This window comes from Patiria miniata, unplaced genomic scaffold, assembly GCF_015706575.1.
Source record: "Patiria miniata isolate m_02_andy unplaced genomic scaffold, ASM1570657v1 HiC_scaffold_3, whole genome shotgun sequence".
Lineage (NCBI taxonomy): Eukaryota > Metazoa > Echinodermata > Asteroidea > Valvatida > Asterinidae > Patiria > Patiria miniata.
In genome coordinates, this window is record NW_024037069.1 from 26,867,195 (window position 1) to 26,886,746 (window position 19,552).

A 19,552-nucleotide genomic window follows, 5' to 3' on the forward strand; every position below is an offset into this window, starting at 1 on the left:
CTGACTTTTTCGATGATGCCGGCTATGGAAAACGTTGAAGTTTTGGGGGCATTTTGTAAAAATCAAAAAGTTTTCTTTTCTCACTGGATACTGAATGTGATGAGTTGAACTCTTCCGGGATTCAATTCTGGCCTCTAGGCACCTCGTGTGAACTTTTGAGGAAATTTGGTGAAGTTGGATTTTTGGGTCAAAAACTGACTTTTTCGATGATGCCGGCTATGGAAACGTTGAAGTTTTGGGGGCATTTTGTAAAAAATCAAAAGTTTTCTTTTCTCACTGGATACTGAATGTGATGAGTTGAACTCTTCCGGGAATTCAATTCTGGCCTCTAGGCACCTCGTGTGAACTTTTGAGGAAATTTGGTGAAGTTGGATTTTTGGGTCAAAACTGACTTTTTCGATGATGCCGGCTATGGAAACGTTGAAGTTTTGGGGATTTTGTAAAAAAACAAAAGTTTTCTTTTCTCACTGGATACTGAATGTGATGAGTTGAACTCTTCGGGAATTCAATTCTGGCCTCTAGGCACCTCGTGTGAACTTTTGAGGAATTTGGTGAAGTTGGATTTTTGGGTCAAAACTGACTTTTTCGATGATGCCGGCTATGGAAAACGTTGAAGTTTTGGGGGCATTTTGTAAAAAATCAAAAAGTTTTTTTTTCTCACTGGATACTGAATGTGATGAGTTGAACTCTTCCGAGAATTCAATTCTGGCCTCTAGGCACCTCGTGTGAACTTTTGAGGAAATTTGGTGAAGTTGGATTTTTGGGTCAAAACTGACTTTTTTGATGATGCCGGCTATGGAAAACGTTGAAGTTTTGGGGGCATTTTGTAAAAAATCAAAAAGTTTTCTTTTCTCACTGGATACTGAATGTAATGAGTTGAACTCTTCAGGGAATTCAATTCTGGCCTCTAGGCACCTCGTGTGAACTTTTGAGCAAATTTGGTGAAGTTGGATTTTTGGGTCAAAAACTGACTTTTTCGATGATGCCGGCTATGGAAAACGTTGAAGTTTTGGGGGCATTTTGTAAAAAATCAAAAAGTTTTCTTTTCTCACTGGATACTGAATGTGATGAGTTGAACTCTTCCGGGAATTCAATTCTGGCCTCTAGGCACCTCGTGTGAACTTTTGAGGAAATTTTGTGAAGTTGGATTTTTGGGTCCAAACTGACTTTTTCGATGATGCCGGCTATGGAAAACGTTGAAGTTTCGGGGCATTTTGTAAAAAAATCAAAAGTTTTTTTCTCACTGGATACTGAATGTAATGAGTTGAACTCTTCAGGAATTCAATTCTGGCCTCTAGGCACATCGTGTGAACTTTTGAGGAAATTTGGTGAAGTTGGATTTTTGGGTCAAAACTGACTTTTTCGATGATGCCGGCTATGGAAAACGTTGAAGTTTTGGGGCATTTTGTAAAAAACAAAAAGTTTCTTTTCTCACTGGATACTGAATGTGATGAGTTGAACTCTTCCGGGAATTCAATTCTGGCCTCTAGGCACTCGTGTGAACTTTTGAGGAAATTTGGTGAAGTTGGATTTTTGGTCCAAAACTGACTTTTTCGATGATGCCGGCTATGGAAAACGTTGAAGTTTTGGGGCATTTTGTAAAAAATCAAAAAGTTTTTCTTTTCTCACTGGATACTGAATGTAATGAGTTGAACTCTTCAGGGAATTCAATTCTGGCCTCTAGGCACCTCGTGTGAACTTTTGAGGAAATTTGGTGAAGTTGGATTTTTGGGTCAAAAACTGACTTTTTCGATGATGCCGGCTATGGAAAACGTTGAAGTTTTGGGGGCATTTTGTAAAAAATCAAAAAGTTTTCTTTTCTCACTGGATACTGAATGTGATGAGTTGAACTCTTCAGGAATTCAATTCTGGCCTCTAGGCACCTCGTGTGAACTTTTGAGGAAATTTGGTGAAGTTGGATTTTTGGGTCCAAAACTGACTTTTTCGATGATGCCGGCTATGGAAAACGTTGAAGTTTCGGGGGCATTTTGTAAAAAATCAAAAAGTTTTTTTTGTCACTGGATACTGAATGTAATGAGTTGAACTCTTCAGGGAATTCAATTCTGGCCTCTAGGCACCTGTGTGAACTTTTGAGGAATTTGGTGAAGTTGGATTTTTGGGTCAAAATCTGACTTTTTCGATGATGCCGGCTATGGAAAACGTTGAAGTTTTGGGGCATTTTGTAAAAAACAAAAAGTTTTCTTTTCTCACTGGATACTGAATGTGATGAGTTGAACTCTTCAGGGAATTCAATTCTGGCCTCTAGGCACTCGTGTGAACTTTGAGGAAATTTGGTGAAGTTGGATTTTTGGGTCCAAAACTGACTTTTTCGATGATGCCGGCTATGGAAAACTTTGAAGTTTTGGGGCATTTTGTAAAAAATCAAAAAGTTTTCTTTTCTCACTGGATACTGAATGTAATGAGTTGAACTCTTCAGGGATTCAATTCTGGCCTCTAGGCACCTCGTGTGAACTTTTGAGGAAATTTGGTGAAGTTGGATTTTTGGGTCAAATCTGACTTTTTCGATGATGCCGGCTATGGAAAACGTTGAAGTTTTGGGGGCATTTTGTAAAAAATCAAAAAGCTTTCTTTTCTCACTGGATACTGAATGTGATGAGTTGAACTCTTCCGGGAATTCAATTCTGGCCTCTAGGCACCTCGTGTGAACTTTTGAGGAAATTTGGTGAAGTTGGATTTTTGGGTCAAAACTGACTTTTTCGATGATGCCGGCTATGGAAAACGTTGAAGTTTTGGGGGCATTTTGTAAAAAAACCAAAAGTTTTCTTTTCTCACTGGATACTGAATGTGATGAGTTGAACTCTTCAGGAATTCAATTCTGGCCTCTAGGCAACTCGTGTGAACTTTTGAAGAAATTTGGTGAAGTTGGATTTTGGGTCCAAAACTGACTTTTTCGATGATGCCGGCTATGGAAAACGTTGAAGTTTTGGGGCGATTTTGTAAAAAAAAAAAGTTTCTTTTCTCACTGGATACTGAATGTGATGAGTTGAACTCTTCGGAATTCAATTCTGGCCTCTAGGCACCTCGTGTGAATCTTTGAGGAAATTTGGTGAAGTTTGATTTTTGGGTCAAAATCTGACTTTTTCGATGATGCCGGCTATGGAAACGTTGAAGTTTTGGGGGCATTTTTAAAAAAACCAAAAGTTTTTTTTTCTCACTGGATACTGAATGTGATGAGTTGAACTCTTCAGGGAATTCAATTCTGGCCTCTAGGCAATTCGTGTGAACTTTTGAGAAATTTGGTGAAGTTGGATTTTTGGGTCCAAAACTGACTTTTTTGATGATGCCGGCTATGGAAAACGTTGAAGTTTTGGGGCATTTTGTAAAAAATCAAAAAGTTTTCTTTTCTCACTGGATACTGAATGTAATGAGTTGAACTCTTCAGGGAATTCAATCTGGCCTCTAGGCACACTCGTGTGAATTTTGAGCAATTTGGTGAAGTTGGATTTTTGGGTCAAAATCTGACTTTTTCGATGATGCCGGCTATGGAAAACGTTGAAGTTTTGGGGGCATTTTGTGAAAAATCAAAAAGTTTCTTTTCTCACTGGATACTGAATGTGATGAGTTGAACTCTTCAGGGAATTCAATTCTGGCCTCTAGGCACCTCGTGTGAACTTTTGAGTAAATTTGGTGAAGTTGGATTTTTGGGTCCAAAACTGACTTTTTCGATGATGCCGGCTATGGAAAACGTTGAAGTTTCGGGGGCATTTTGTAAAAAATCAAAAAGTTTTTTTTTTCTCACTGGATACTGAATGTAATGAGTTGAACTCTTCAGGAATTCAATTCTGGCCTCTAGGCACATTGTGTGAACTTTTGAGGAAATTTGGTGAAGTTGGATTTTTGGGTCAAAATCTGACTTTTTCGATGATGCCGGCTATGGAAAACGTTGAAGTTTTGGGGAATTTTGTAAAAAATCAAAAAGTTTCTTTTCTCACTGGATACTGAATGTGATGAGTTGAACTCTTCAGGGAATTCAATTCTGGCCTCTAGGCACCTCGTGTGAACTTTTGAGGAAATTTGGTGAAGTTGGATTTTTGGGTCCAAAACTGACTTTTTCGATGATGCCGGCTATGGAAAACGTTGAAGTTTTGGGGCATTTTGTAAAAAATCAAAAAGTTTTTTTTCTCACTGGATACTGAATGTAATGAGTTGAACTCTTCAGGGAATTCAATTCTGGCCTCTAGGCACCTCGTGTGAACTTTTGAGGAAATTTGGTGAAGTTGGATTTTTGGGTCAAAATCTGACTTTTTCGATGATGCCGGCTATGGAAAACGTTGAAGTTTTGGGGAATTTTGTAAAAAAAACAAAGTTTTCTTTTCTCACTGGATACTGAATGTGATGAGTTGAACTCTTCCGAGAATTCAATTCTGGCCTCTAGGCACCTCGTGTGAACTTTTGAGGAAATTTGGTGAAGTTGGATTTTTGGGTCAAAATCTGACTTTTTCGATGATGCCGGCTATGGAAAACGTTGAAGTTTTGGGGGCATTTTGTGAAAAAATCAAAAAGTTTTCTTTTCTCACTGGATACTGAATGTGATGAGTTGAACTCTTCAGAGAATTCAATTCTGGCCTCTAGGCACTGTGTGAACTTTTGAGGAAATTTGGTGAAGTTGGATTTTTGGGTCAAAATCTGACTTTTTCGATGATGCCGGCTATGGAAAACGTTGAAGTTTTGGGGGCATTTTGTAAAAACCAAAAAGTTTTCTTTTCTCACTGGATACTGAATATGATGAGTTGAACTCTTCAGGGAATTCAATTTTGGCCTCTAGGCACCTCGTGTGAACTTTTGAGGAATTTGGTGAAGTTGATTTTTGGGTCAAAATCTGACTTTTTCGATGATGCCGGCTATGGAAAACGTTGAAGTTTTGGGGGCATTTTGTAAAAAATCAAAAGTTTTTTTTCTCACTGGATACTGAATGTGATGAGTTGAACTCTTCAGGAATTCAATTCTGGCCTCTAGGCAACTCGTGTGAACTTTTGAGGAAATTTGGTGAAGTTGGATTTTTGGTCAAAAACTGACTTTTTCGATGATGCCGGCTATGGAAAACGTTGAAGTTTTGGGGGCATTTTGTAAAAAATCAAAAAGTTTTCTTTTCTCACTGGATACTGAATGTAATGAGTTGAACTCTTCAGGGAATTCAATTCTGGCCTCTAGGCACCTCGTGTGAACTTTTGAGAAATTTGGTTGAAGTTGGATTTTTGGGTCAAAATCTGACTTTTTCGATGATGCCGGCTATGGAAAACGTTGAAGTTTTGGGGCATTTTGTAAAAAATCAAAAATTTTTCTTCTCACTGGATACTGAATGTAATGAGTTGAACTCTTCAGGGAATTCAATTCTGGCCTCTAGGCACCTCGTGTGAACTTTTGAGGAAATTTGGTGAAGTTGGATTTTTGGGTCAAAACTGACTTTTTCGATGATGCCGGCTATGGAAAACGTTGAAGTTTTGGGGGCATTTTGTAAAAAATCAAAAGTTTTCTTTTCTCACTGGATACTGAATGTATGAGTTGAACTCTTCAGGGAATTCAATTCTGGCCTCTAGGCACCTCGTGTGAACTTTTGAGGAAATTTGGTGAAGTTGGATTTTTGGGTCAAAATCTGACTTTTTCGATGATGCCGGCTATGGAAAACGTTGAAGTTTGGGGGCATTTTGTAAAAAATCAAAAAGTTTTCTTTTCTCACTGGATACTGAATGTGATGAGTTGAACTCTTCAGGGAATTCAATTCTGGCCTCTAGGCACCTCGTGTGAACTTTTGAGGAAATTTGGTGAAGTTGGATTTTTGGGTCAAAAACTGACTTTTTCGATGATGCCGGCTATGGAAAACGTTGAAGTTTTGGGGGCATTTTGTAAAAATCAAAAAGTTTTCTTTTCTCACTGGATACTGAATGTGATGAGTTGAACTCTTCCGGGAATTCAATTCTGGCCTCTAGGCACCTCGTGTGAACTTTTGAGGAAATTTGGTGAAGTTGGATTTTTGGTCCAAAACTGACTTTTTCGATGATGCCGGCTATGGAAAACGTTGAAGTTTTGGGGTCATTTTGTAAAAAATCAAAAAGTTTTCTTTTTTCACTGGATACTGAATGTAATGAGTTGAACTCTTCAGGGAATTCAATTCTGGCCTCTAGGCACCTCGTGTGAACTTTTGAGAAAATTTGGTGAAGTTGGATTTTTGGTCAAAACTGACTTTTTCGATGATGCCGGCTATGGAAAACGTTGAAGTTTTGGGGGCATTTTGTAAAAAATCTAAAAGTTTTCTTTTTCACTGGATACTGAATGTGATGAGTTGAACTCTTCCGGGAATTCAATTCTGGCCTCTAGGCACCTCGTGTGAACTTTTGAGGAAATTTTGTGAAGTTGGATTTTTGGGTCCAAAACTGACTTTTTCGATGATGCCGGCTATGGAAAACGTTGAAGTTTTGGGGGCATTTTGTAAAAAATCAAAAAGTTTTTTTTCTCACTGGATACTGAATGTGATGAGTTGAACTCTTCAGGGAATTCAATTCTGGCCTCTAGGCACCTCGTGTGAACTTTTGAGGAAATTTGGTGAAGTTGGATTTTTGGGTCAAAAACTGACTTTTTCGATGATGCCGGCTATGGAAAACGTTGAAGTTTTGGGGGCATTTTGTAAAAATCAAAAGCTTTCTTTTCTCACTGGATACTGAATGTGATGAGTTGAACTCTTCAGGGAATTCAATTCTGGCCTCTAGGCACCTCGTGTGAACTTTTGAGGAAATTTGGTGAAGTTGGATTTTTGGTCCAAAACTGACTTTTTCGATGATGCCGGCTATGGAAAACGTTGAAGTTTTGGGGCATTTTGTAAAAAATCAAAAAGTTTTCTTTTCTCACTGGATACTGAATGTAGTGAGTTGAACTCTTCAGGGATTCAATTCTGGCCTCTAGGCACCTCGTGTGAACTTTTGAGAAAATTTGGTGAAGTTGGATTTTTGGGTCAAAATCTGACTTTTTCGATGATGCCGGCTATGGAAAACGTTGAAGTTTTGGGGGCATTTTGTAAAAAATCAAAAAGTTTTCTTTTCTCACTGGATACTGAATTAATGAGTTGAACTCTTCAGGGAATTCAATTCTGGCCTCTAGGCACCTCGTGTGAACTTTTGAGGAAATTTGGTGAAGTTGGATTTTTGGGTCAAAATCTGACTTTTTCGATGATGCCGGCTATGGAAAACGTTGAAGTTTTGGGGGCATTTTGTAAAAATCAAAAAGTTTTCTTTTTCACTGGATACTGAATGTGATGAGTTGAACTCTTCAGGGAATTCAATTTTGGCCTCTAGGCACCTCGTGTGAACTTTTGAGGAAATTTTGTGAAGTTGGATTTTTGGGTCCAAAACTGACTTTTTCGATGATGCCGGCTATGGAAAACGTTGAAGTTTTGGGGGCATTTTGTAAAAAATCAAAAAGTTTTCTTTTCTCACTGGATACTGAATGTAATGAGTTGAACTCTTCAGGGAATTCAATTCTGGCCTCTAGGCACCTCGTGTGAACTTTTGAGGAAATTTGGTGAAGTTGGATTTTTGGGTCAAAATCTGACTTTTTCGATGATGCCGGCTATGGAAAACGTTGAAGTTTTGGGGGCATTTTGTAAAAAATCAAAAGTTTTTCTTTTCTCACTGGATACTGAATGTGATGAGTTGAACTCTTCAGGGAATTCAATTCTGGCCTCTAGGCAACTCGTGTGAACTTTTGAGGAAATTTGGTGAAGTTGGATTTTTGGGTCAAAAACTGACTTTTTCGATGATGCCGGCTATGGAAAACGTTGAAGTTTTGGGGCATTTTGTAAAAAACCAAAAAGTTTTCTTTTTCTCACTGGATACTGAATGTGATGAGTTGAACTCTTCAGGGAATTCAATTCTGGCCTCTAGGCACCTCGTGTGAACTTTTGAGTAAATTTGGTGAAGTTGGATTTTTGGGTCAAAATCTGACTTTTTCGATGATGCCGGCTATGGAAAACGTTGAAGTTTTGGGGGCATTTTGTAAAAAATCAAAAAGTTTTCTTTTCTCACTGGATACTGAATGTAATGAGTTGAACTCTTCAGGGAATTCAATTCTGGCCTCTAGGCACCTCGTGTGAACTTTTGAGGAAATTTGGTGAAGTTGGATTTTTGGGTCAAAAACTGACTTTTTTGATGATGCCGGCTATGGAAAACGTTGAAGTTTTGGGGGCATTTTGTAAAAAACCAAAAGTTTTCTTTTCTCACTGGATACTGAATGTGATGAGTTGAACTCTTCAGAGAATTCAATTCTGGCCTCTAGGCAACTCGTGTGAACTTTTGAGTAAATTTGGTGAAGTTGGATTTTTGGGTCAAAAACTGACTTTTTCGATGATGCCGGCTATGGAAAACGTTGAAGTTTTGGGGGCATTTTGTAAAAAATCAAAAAGTTTTCTTTTCTCACTGGATACTGAATGTAATGAGTTGAACTCTTCAGGGAATTCAATTCTGGCCTCTAGGCACTTGTGTGAACTTTTGAGGAAATTTGGTGAAGTTGGATTTTTGGGTCAAAAACTGACTTTTGATGATGCCGGCTATGGAAAACGTTGAAGTTTTGGGGGCATTTTGTGAAAAATCAAAAAGTTTTCTTTTCTCACTGGATACTGAATGTAATGAGTTGAACTCTTCGGGAATTCAATTCTGGCCTCTAGGCACCTCGTGTGAACTTTTGAGGAAATTTGGTGAAGTTGGATTTTTGGGTCAAAATCTGACTTTTTCGATGATGCCGGCTATGGAAAACGTTGAAGTTTTGGGGCATTTTGTAAAAAAAAAAAAAGTTTTTCTTTCTCACTGGATACTGAATGTAATGAGTTGAACTCTTCAGGAATTCAATTCTGGCCTCTAGGCACCTCGTGTGAACTTTTGAGAAATTTGGTGAAGTTGAATTTTTGGGTCAAAACTGACTTTTTCGATGATGCCGGCTATGGAAAACGTTGAAGTTTTGGGGGCATTTTGTAAAAAATCAAAAAGTTTTCTTTTCTCACTGGATACTGAATGTGATGATTTGAACTCTTCAGGGAATTCAATTCTGGCCTCTAGGCACCTCGTGTGAACTTTTGAGGAACTTTGGTGAAGTTGGATTTTTGGGTCAAAACTGACTTTTTCGATGATGCCGGCTATGGAAAACGTTGAAGTTTTGGGGTCATTTTGTAAAAAATCAAAAGGTTTTCTTCTCACTGGATACTGAATGTGATGAGTTGAACTCTTCAGGGAATTCAATTCTGGCCTCTAGGCACCTTGTGTGAACTTTTGAGGAAATTTGGTGAAGTTGGATTTTTGGGTCAAAAACTGACTTTTTTGATGATGCCGGCTATGGAAAACGTTGAAGTTTTGGGGCATTTTGTGAAAAATCAAAAAGTTTTCTTTTCTCACTGGATACTGAATGTAATGAGTTGAACTCTTCGGGAATTCAATTCTGGCCTCTAGGCACCTCGTGTGAACTTTTGAGGAATTTGGTGAGTTGGATTTTTGGGTCAAAATCTGACTTTTTCGATGATGCCGGCTATGGAAAACGTTGAAGTTTTGGGGCATTTTGTAAAAAATCAAAAAGTTTTCTTTTCTCACTGGATACTGAATGTAATGAGTTGAACTCTTCAGGGAATTCAATTCTGGCCTCTAGGCACCTCGTGTGAACTTTTGAGAAAATTTGGTGAAGTTGGATTTTTGGCTCAAAAACTGACTTTTTGATGATGCCGGCTATGGAAAACGTTGAAGTTTGGGGGCATTTTGTAAAAAATCAAAAGTTTTCTTTTCTCACTGGATACTGAATGTGATGAGTTGAACTCTTCAGGGAATTCAATTCTGGCCTCTAGGCACCTCGTGTGAACTTTTGAGGAATTTGGTGAAGTTGGATTTTTGGGTCAAAACTGACTTTTTCGATGATGCCGGCTATGGAAAACGTTGAAGTTTTGGGGGCATTTTGTAAAAAATCAAAAAGTTTTTTTTCTCACTGGATACTGAATGTGATGAGTTGAACTCTTCAGGGAATTCAATTCTGGCCTCTAGGCACCTCGTGTGAACTTTTGAGGAAATTTGGTGAAGTTGGATTTTTGGGTCAAAATCTGACTTTTTCGATGATGCCGGCTATGGAAAACGTTGAAGTTTGGGGGCATTTTGTAAAAACCAAAAAGTTGTTTTTTCTCACTGGATACTGAATGTGATGAGTTGAACTCTTCAGGAATTCAATTCTGGCCTCTAGGCAACTCGTGTGAACTTTTGAGGAAATTTGGTGAAGTTGGATTTTTGGGTCAAAAACTGACTTTTTTGATGATGCCGGCTATGGAAAACGTTGAAGTTTTGGGGCATTTTGTAAAAAAAACAAAAAGTTTTCTTTTCTCACTGGATACTGAATGTGATGAGTTGAACTCTTCAGGGAATTCAATTCTGGCCTCTAGGCACCTCGTGTGAACTTTTGAGGAAATTTGGTGAAGTTGGATTTTTGGGTCAAAATCTGACTTTTTCGATGATGCCGGCTATGGAAAACGTTGAAGTTTTGGGGGCATTTTGTAAAAATCAAAAAGTTTTCTTTTCTCACTGGATACTGAATGTAATGAGTTGAACTCTTCAGGGAATTCAATTCTGGCCTCTAGGCACCTCGTGTGAACTTTTGAGGAAATTTGGTGAAGTTGGATTTTTGGGTCAAAATCTGACTTTTTCGATGATGCCGGCTATGGAAAACGTTGAAGTTTTGGGGGCATTTTGTAAAAAATCAAAAAGTTGTCTTTTCTCACTGGATACTGAATGTGATGAGTTGAACTCTTCAGGAATTCAATTCTGGCCTCTAGGCACCTCGTGTGAACTTTTGAGGAAATTTGGTGAAGTTGATTTTGGGTCAAAATCTGACTTTTTCGATGATGCCGGCTATGGAAAACGTTGAAATTTTGGGGGCATTTTGTAAAAAAACAAAAAGTTTTTTTTTCTCACTGGATACTGAATGTGATGAGTTGAACTCTTCAGGAATTCAATTCTGGCCTCTAGGCAACTCGTGTGAACTTTTGAGGAAATTTGGTGAAGTTGGATTTTTGGGTCAAAAACTGACTTTTTTGATGATGCCGGCTATGGAAAACGTTGAAGTTTTGGGGCATTTTGTAAAAAAACAAAAGTTTTCTTTTCTCACTGGATACTGAATGTGATGAGTTGAACTCTTCCGGGAATTCAATTCTGGCTCTAGGCACCTCGTGTGAACTTTTGAGCAAATTTGGTGAAGTTGGATTTTTGGGTCAAAATCTGACTTTTTCGATGATGCCGGCTATGGAAAACGTTGAAGTTTTGGGGGCATTTTGTAAAAAATCAAAAGTTGTCTTTTCTCACTGGATACTGAATGTAATGAGTTGAACTCTTCAGGGAATTCAATTCTGGCCTCTAGGCACCTCGTGTGAATTTTGAGCAAATTTGGTGAAGTTGGATTTTTGGGTCAAAAACTGACTTTTTCGATGATGCCGGCTATGGAAAACGTTGAAGTTTTGGGGGCATTTTGTGAAAAATCAAAAAGTTTTCTTTTCTCACTGGATACTGAATGTAATGAGTTGAACTCTTCAGGGAATTCAATTCTGGCCTCTAGGCACCTCGTGTGAACTTTTGAGGAAATTTGGTGAAGTTGGATTTTTGGGTCAAAAATCTGACTTTTTCGATGATGCCGGCTATGGAAAACGTTGAAGTTTTGGGGGCATTTTGTAAAAAACAAAAAGTTTTCTTTTTCTCACTGGATACTGAATGTGATGAGTTGAACTCTTCAGGGAATTCAATTCTGGCCTCTAGGCACCTCGTGTGAACTTTTTAGTAATTTGGTGAAGTTGGATTTTTGGGTCCAAAACTGACTTTTTCGATGATGCCGGCTATGGAAAACGTTGAAGTTTTGGGGCATTTTGTTAAAAATCAAAAAGTTTTCTTTTCTCACTGGATACTGAATGTAATGAGTTGAACTCTTCAGGGAATTCAATTCTGGCCTCTAGGCACCTCGTGTGAACTTTTGAGGAAATTTGGTGAAGTTGGATTTTTGGGTCAAAACTGACTTTTTCGATGATGCCGGCTATGGAAAACGTTGAAGTTTTGGGGGCATTTTGTGAAAAAATCAAAAAGTTTTCTTTCTCTCACTGGATACTGAATGTGATGAGTTGAACTCTTCAGGGAATTCAATTTTGGCCTCTAGGCACCTCGTGTGAACTTTTGAGGAAATTTGGTGAAGTTGGATTTTTGGGTCAAAACTGACTTTTTCGATGATGCCGGCTATGGAAAACGTTGAAGTTTTGGGGGCATTTTGTAAAAAACCAAAAAGTTTTCTTTTTCTCACTGGATACTGAATGTGATGAGTTGAACTCTTCAGAATTCAATTCTGGCCTCTAGGCAACTCGTGTGAACTTTTGAGTAAATTTGTGAAGTTGGATTTTTGGGTCCAAAACTGACTTTTTCGATGATGCCGGCTATGGAAAACGTTGAAGTTTTGGGGGCATTTTGTAAAAAATCAAAAAGTTTTCTTTTCTCACTGGATACTGAATGTAATGAGTTGAACTCTTCAGGGAATTCAATTCTGGCCTCTAGGCACCTCGTGTGAACTTTTGAGGAAATTTGGTGAAGTTGGATTTTGGGTCAAAATCTGACTTTTTCGATGATGCCGGCTATGGAAAACGTTGAAGTTTTGGGGCATTTTGTGAAAAATCAAAAAGTTTTCTTTTCTCACTGGATACTGAATGTGATGAGTTGAACTCTTCCGGGAATTCAATTCTGGCCTCTAGGCACCTCGTGTGAACTTTTGAGGAAATTTGGTGAAGTTGGATTTTTGGGTCAAAAACTGACTTTTTCGATGATGCCGGCTATGGAAAACGTTGAAGTTTTGGGGGCATTTTGTAAAAAACAAAAAAAAGTTTTCTTTTTCTCACTGGATACTGAATGTGATGAGTTGAACTCTTCAGAATTCAATTCTGGCCTCTAGGCACCTCGTGTGAACTTTTGAGGAAATTGGTGAAGTTGGATTTTTGGATTTTTGGTCAAAATCTGACTTTTTCGATGATGCCGGCTATGGAAAACGTTGAAGTTTTGGGGGCATTTTGTAGAAAATAAAAAAAGTTTTCTTTTCTCACTGGATACTGAATGTAATTAGTTGAACTCTTCAGGGAATTCAATTCTGGCCTCTAGGCACCTCGTGTGAACTTTTGAGGAAATTTGGTGAAGTTGGATTTTTGGGTCAAAATCTGACTTTTTCGATGATGCCGGCTATGGAAAACGTTGAAGTTTTGGGTCATTTTGTGAAAAAATCAAAAGGTTTTCTTTCTCACTGGATACTGAATGTGATGAGTTGAACTCTTCAGGGAATTCAATTCTGGCCTCTAGGCAACTTGTGTGAACTTTTGAGGAAATTTGGTGAAGTTGGATTCTTGGGTCAAAAACTCTGACTTTTTCGATGATGCCGGCTATGGAAAACGTTGAAGTTTTGGGGCATTTTGTGAAAAATCAAAAAGTTTTCTTTTCTCACTGGATACTGAATGTAATGAGTTGAACTCTTACGGGAATTCAATTCTGGCCTCTTGGCACCTCGTGTGAACTTTTGAGGAAATTTGGTGGAGTTGGATTTTTGGGTCAAAATCTGACTTTTCGATGATGCCGGCTATGGAAAACGTTGAAGTTTTGGGGGCATTTTGTAAAAACCAAAAAGTTTTCTTTTCTCACTGGATACTGAATGTATGAGTTGAACTCTTCAGGGAATTCAATTCTGGCCTCTAGGCACCTCGTGTGAACTTTTGAGAAAATTTGGTGAAGTTGATTTCTTGGCTCAAAAACTGACTTTTTTGATGATGCCGGCTATGGAAAACGTTGAAGTTTTGGGGCATTTGGAAAAATCAAAAAGTTTTCTTTTCTCACTGGATACTGAATGTGATGATTTGAACTCTTCAGGGAATTCAATTCTGGCCTCTAGGCACCTCGTGTGAACTTTTGAGGAACTTTGGTGAAGTTGGATTTTTGGGTCAAAATCTGACTTTTTCGATGATGCCGGCTATGGAAAACGTAGAAGTTTTGGGGGCATTTTGTAAAAAATCAAAAAGTTTTTTTCTCACTGGATACTGAATGTGATGAGTTGAACTCTTCCGGAAATTCAATTCTGGCCTCTAGGCACCTCGTGTGAACTTTTGAAGGAAATTTGGTGAAGTTTGATTTTTGGGTCAAATCTTACTTTTTCGATGATGCCGGCTATGGAAAACGTTGAAATTTTGGGGGCATTTTGTAAAAAACCAAAAAGTTTTTTTTTTCTCACTGGATACTGAATGTGATGCGTTGAACTCTTCCAAGAATTCAATTCTGGCCTCTAGGCAACTCGTGTGAACTTTTGAGGAAATTTGGTGAAGTTGGATTTTTGGGTCAAAAACTGACTTTTTTGATGATGCCGGCTATGGAAAACGTTGAAGTTTGGGGGCATTTTGTAAAAAACCAAAAGTTTTCTTTTCTCACTGGATACTGAATGTGATGAGTTGAACTCTTCCGGGAATTCAGTTCTGGTCTCTAGGCACCTCGTGTGAACTTTTGAGCAAATTTGGTGAAGTTGGATTTTTGGTCAAAATCTGCCTTTTTCGATGATGCCGGCTATGGAAAACGTTGAAGTTTTGGGGGCATTTTGTAAAAAAACAAAAATTTTTCTTTTCTCACTGGATACTGAATGTGATGAGTTGAACTCTTCCGAGAATTCAATTCTGGCCTCTAGGCAACTCGTGTGAACTTTTAGTAAATTTGGTGAAGTTGGATTTTTGGGTCCAAAACTGACTTTTTCGATGATGCCGGCTATGGATAACGTTGAAGTTTTGGGGGCATTTTGTAAAAAATAAAAAAGTTTTCTTTTCTCACTGGATACTGAATGTAATGAGTTGAACTCTTCAGGGAATTCAATTCTGGCCTCTAGGCACCTCGTGTGAACTTTTGAGGAAATTTGGTGAAGTTGGATTTTTGGTCAAAATCTGACTTTTTCGATGATGCCGGCTATGGAAAACGTTAAAGTTTTGGGGGCATTTTGTGAAAAATCAAAAGTTTTTCTTTTCTTGCTGGATACTGAATGTATGACTTGAACCCTTCAGGGAATTCAATTCTGGCCTCTAGGCACCTCGTGTGAACTTTTGAGGAAATTTGGTGAAGTTGGATTTTGGGTCCAAAACTGACTTTTTCGATGATGCCGGCTATGGATAACGTTGAAGTTTTGGGGGCATTTTTTTTAAAAATCTAACATTTTTCTTTTCTCACTGGATACTGAATGTAATGAGTTGAACTCTTCAGGTAATGCAATTCTGGCCTTTAGGCACCTCAAATGAACTTTTGAGGAAATTTGGTGAAGTTGTATTTTTGGGTCAAAAACTGTCTTTTTATGCCCTGTGGCTAAGCCGAAGGGGCATTCTGTTTCCGCCTTGTCTTTCCGTGGGTGGGTGTGTGTGAGTATGTAAAGACCGCCAATCGTGGACGTAGGTCAAAAGAATTGGGGCGCAAACAATACGTCCACGATTGACCGAACGTCCACGATCTCAAATCGTGTACAAAACCAATGAGAGCTGTCGCTAAAAGTTGAAGTACAAACAAAGGAAAGTGGATTAGGGAAAATTGGGCGTCCACGATTGCCGGCATTTACACATGTGGGTGATTCAGCGTGTGTGGATGGGGTGTGTTTGTCCGGATAAATCTTGTCAGCGCGATAACTTGAGAAATACTTATCATATGAACTTCAAATTTGGTTTGTGTATTGTTCTTGGCAATCCTAAGCAGCCTATTGCATTTGGGGCCGAAAGGTCAAGGGTCAAGGTCACAGTGGCTAAAACAAAGAAATTTTGTCAGTGGATAACTTGAGAAATACTTTACATGTAAACTTCAAATTTGGTTTGTGGATTGTTCTTGGTAATCCGAAGAAGCCTATTGCATTGGGGGTCGAAAGGTCAAGGGTCAAGGTCACAGTGGCTAAAAATCAATAGAAATCATGTATTTATTGTAAAATCATAGGGATTAATTCATATAAAAAACTACAGAAAAACACTTTTGCTGTCAATGAACGTTCCATGTGACCAAGGTACATGTCAGTTGATGTTAAAAGAGTGGTGTTACGTCATGGGAACAGTCACGGTTGCTGGGCATTTGTGTTTGTAAACACACCTGACTTGTTACTTCACCCCCTCTTATTAGGCAGTATATGCTGCCATAACTGGTAACATTTCTGGAGGGAACCAATTCTATTGTTATTTACCTTTTTTTTCTATCAGAGTGTCTTTCATCGCATTCCTCATCCTCCTTTTGTCTCGCTCTCTCTCTGAATCACAACAGAAATGCCCAGGAGGAGTTGGAGGCGGAGGAGACCACAAGAATACCGGAGCCGCAAACGGTCCTGACCGAGGTAGAGGAGAAGAAGAAGAAATCGTCACGGAAACCGAGGAAACTGAGTGCCTCTTGCAAGCAGATGTAGCCAGGGTTTCGGGAACAACCTCCAGAATATGCTCGGTTTCTCCAAATGCCTTCTTTTTTTTTTTTGGAAACCAAAGGTTTAAGGATATTTTAACCCATTTGTCCCTGAACCTCCCCAAGCACCCTGCCTGTTGCTCCTTGTACCGCCTCAAACCGCCCAGCACTGTATGTTTTTTTATGCATTCATCAGGGATTACATACAGTGTAATACAATGTAATACAATGTAGTACGATGTAATACAATGTAATTCAATGTAATACAATGTAGTACAATGTAGTACAATGTAATACAATGTAGTAGAGGTGTTCATGGGTTAAAACAGGCACTAAAAAAGAAAAGTACTCTTAGCGCTATTAGCACATCACCATCTTCAATATCAAGAAGATTTTACAGCTATCATCAATTTGAAAATCTAAATCTTGTTCTGAGCCAACTGGGTTGAAGTATGTACATTTGTGCATTTATATCCATTAAAAAACCCAGTCATTACAAGCATATACATGTACATCCATACGTTGAGTGCATGCAGGGTGAATTTACGTCATTTGAAACATCTGTGCGGAACTATCGGCAAGGTTGAAATTGTAACTTTCGCAAGTTCTCAGCACGAATAATTTCCTTTGCATCATGAATATGCTATGTATGTTCTGGTGGACACCCTACTGTTAGCTACGCAATTGATCGTCCGGTCAGAAATAATCCCAACTTTTGTTCAGTACATAAAATATGACTGTACAGAATAAGTACTGTATCAAACAGCTATTTGTGTGAATCCATCAATGTTTTTACTCCAATACTGGAATATTTTCTGACAAGGAGTGAACTTTTTATCAACCAAACGCAAGGGAAAGTCTGCTTGATTTGTATATAGAAGTCATATTTGTTTAGGATTTAATGGTTTTGACCAAAAGAGTTTAATTAAGGGAGTTTTTTGTAAACCACTGTACTAGAATTGTTGTTGGCCTGTGTGTTTGTCAAAGGATTTTGTAAGTTATGGCAAGTGAAATTGGTTGGACACAGGGGGGGGGGGGGGGGGGGGGGGGGGGGGGACGCACAGCATCACACATATTCCATAAAGTTCTGTGATATCAAAGCGAAGATGGCCACGAACTTAATGCCATGATACTTTACGCGTGTGCAAATGCAAATGTGACGTGCATTTGACGTCGTGAAACATATATGCAGCAAATTAAACAGGGGTTGAAATGCGCTTTGACTTTTGTGATTTTGCAGTGCGTACATTTGCCATGACATGACTAAGAAATGTGTTTTGCGTTCACGTCCCCACAGAGCATACAACTAGCCTCCATGTACAGAATTGTTCTTGAGTTCAGAGTGTCGAATTGGAACGCACAGTAACCGCTGAAAACTTAACCAGTTTGCGCCGGATGACGTGTGTACACGCAAAGGTTTGCAGTATTCAGAACGGATGACGGATAAACACGCAGGGAGCGAGACCGGAAGTATCTGTCAGCGACCCGCTCGCAGCGAGCGAGGCCGGAAATATGAGTGTGCTGCCCGAGGGTGATGGCTTCAGCCCGCCTGGCTTGAGGTCGAGTGAAAAATAATCCCGCGCCTCATCCGTTCTTGTCAAAATAGCCCGGTGCGAATTGGTCATTAAGTGTGTAGTCAGAATTATTTGGGCCAAAGATGTCTTTTATGTATCCAAAAGCATCGAAACCAGAAAGGGGGGGGGGGTGTGGGGGACTGTCCAATCATTAAAGCTCTGTCACAGCGATATCCTTTTGAGTGTTTGTTTGTGGAACCTGTTACATGTTTAGTTGAGGAAAAAATAAATTCCTGTCTACTATGGATATAATACATTTTGTATATTAACGTGCATGAGAATACCGTGTCTGATAGTTGTAAAGATGGATCATAAAACTTGTATATTGTACAGAATGAAAAACTGTAAATAGTTATACAGAAAATACAAAAACAAACCTGTTGCTTTTTTTGGTTGATTTTTACATGATGTAATGCTGTTTGATAAAAACCATTGAGTTGTGTGCATTTCCGGCGATGGAAGTTTGTATAAACAAATATTTGTGATTGTACAGTTTGTTGTCGTTTTTTGAGTGGTACGTGTGCATTTTTTCAAGAACAGTATATTTGGTGTGTGTATATAATACGATAAACATTAAAAAAACAAGAAAATATGTTGCAGTTGTTCGTTTTGAGAGTTTAGTCCTGTACTGTATAAAAAAAACTAAAAGAAAAGATCACAGATCGATACCACCCTTTATATTATATATATTATAGGTTTACAAAAAAGAAAAAGATTTGACTATTTTTGTGTTTTGTAACTTGCATTTGAAATGTTATAATTATAAGCTCGGTATTTTGAGTGTATATCCGTTTGTAGTGTTAAACCTTTTTGGAGTTAAAAATTGTTCCAAAGCAGTTGGTGTAATGTACCTTGGGGTTAAATGTTTCAAAGAATAATGGCGAGCATTTGTTGATTTGGGGGAATTTTCGGAAATGTTGCACTTACGACAGTGAAACTGGAGCAGATTTTGGAGGGAAGACACATGGAAGCCTTTTTGGCTGGTGCACCTACCTGTGCTAAGCAAATGATTCTTGTGCTTATAAAATTAGCTGAGTACCAAGGGCGGATCCAGAACACAATATTAAGGGGGGGGGGCCAAAAAAAATTTGGTCCCCAAAAAGTGTGTCCAAAAAAATTACGGCGCTTTGGATTCTAGATGCTCTGTGGTGCCATCTGAGGCAATTTCTGACCACTTTAACCAACGTTTTTTGAGGAAAAGATGGTGGTGTACTCATTGCCTGCCTTTATTGCGAAGTCACTGAAAACAAAAATGATTTTTTTTTTTTTTTGGGGGGGGGGGATGGCCCCCTTTGGCCCCCCCCCCCCCCCCCCCCCCTCTGGATCCGCCCTTGCGGAATACCAGTCACAATCAGTGCACATCACATGGCAGTTGGCTGGTAGCCATTTTTTTTTGCCCCAGTTCACTCACTTGTTTAAAAAACTAGTGTCACAACCGTATTCTTTTTCCCCCAAATAAATGAATCTCATGCTCACATACATCTTCTCATGATGATGATCATCATCAGATTTGATGCAAGCTTATTTTTGAAGTTATTGTTT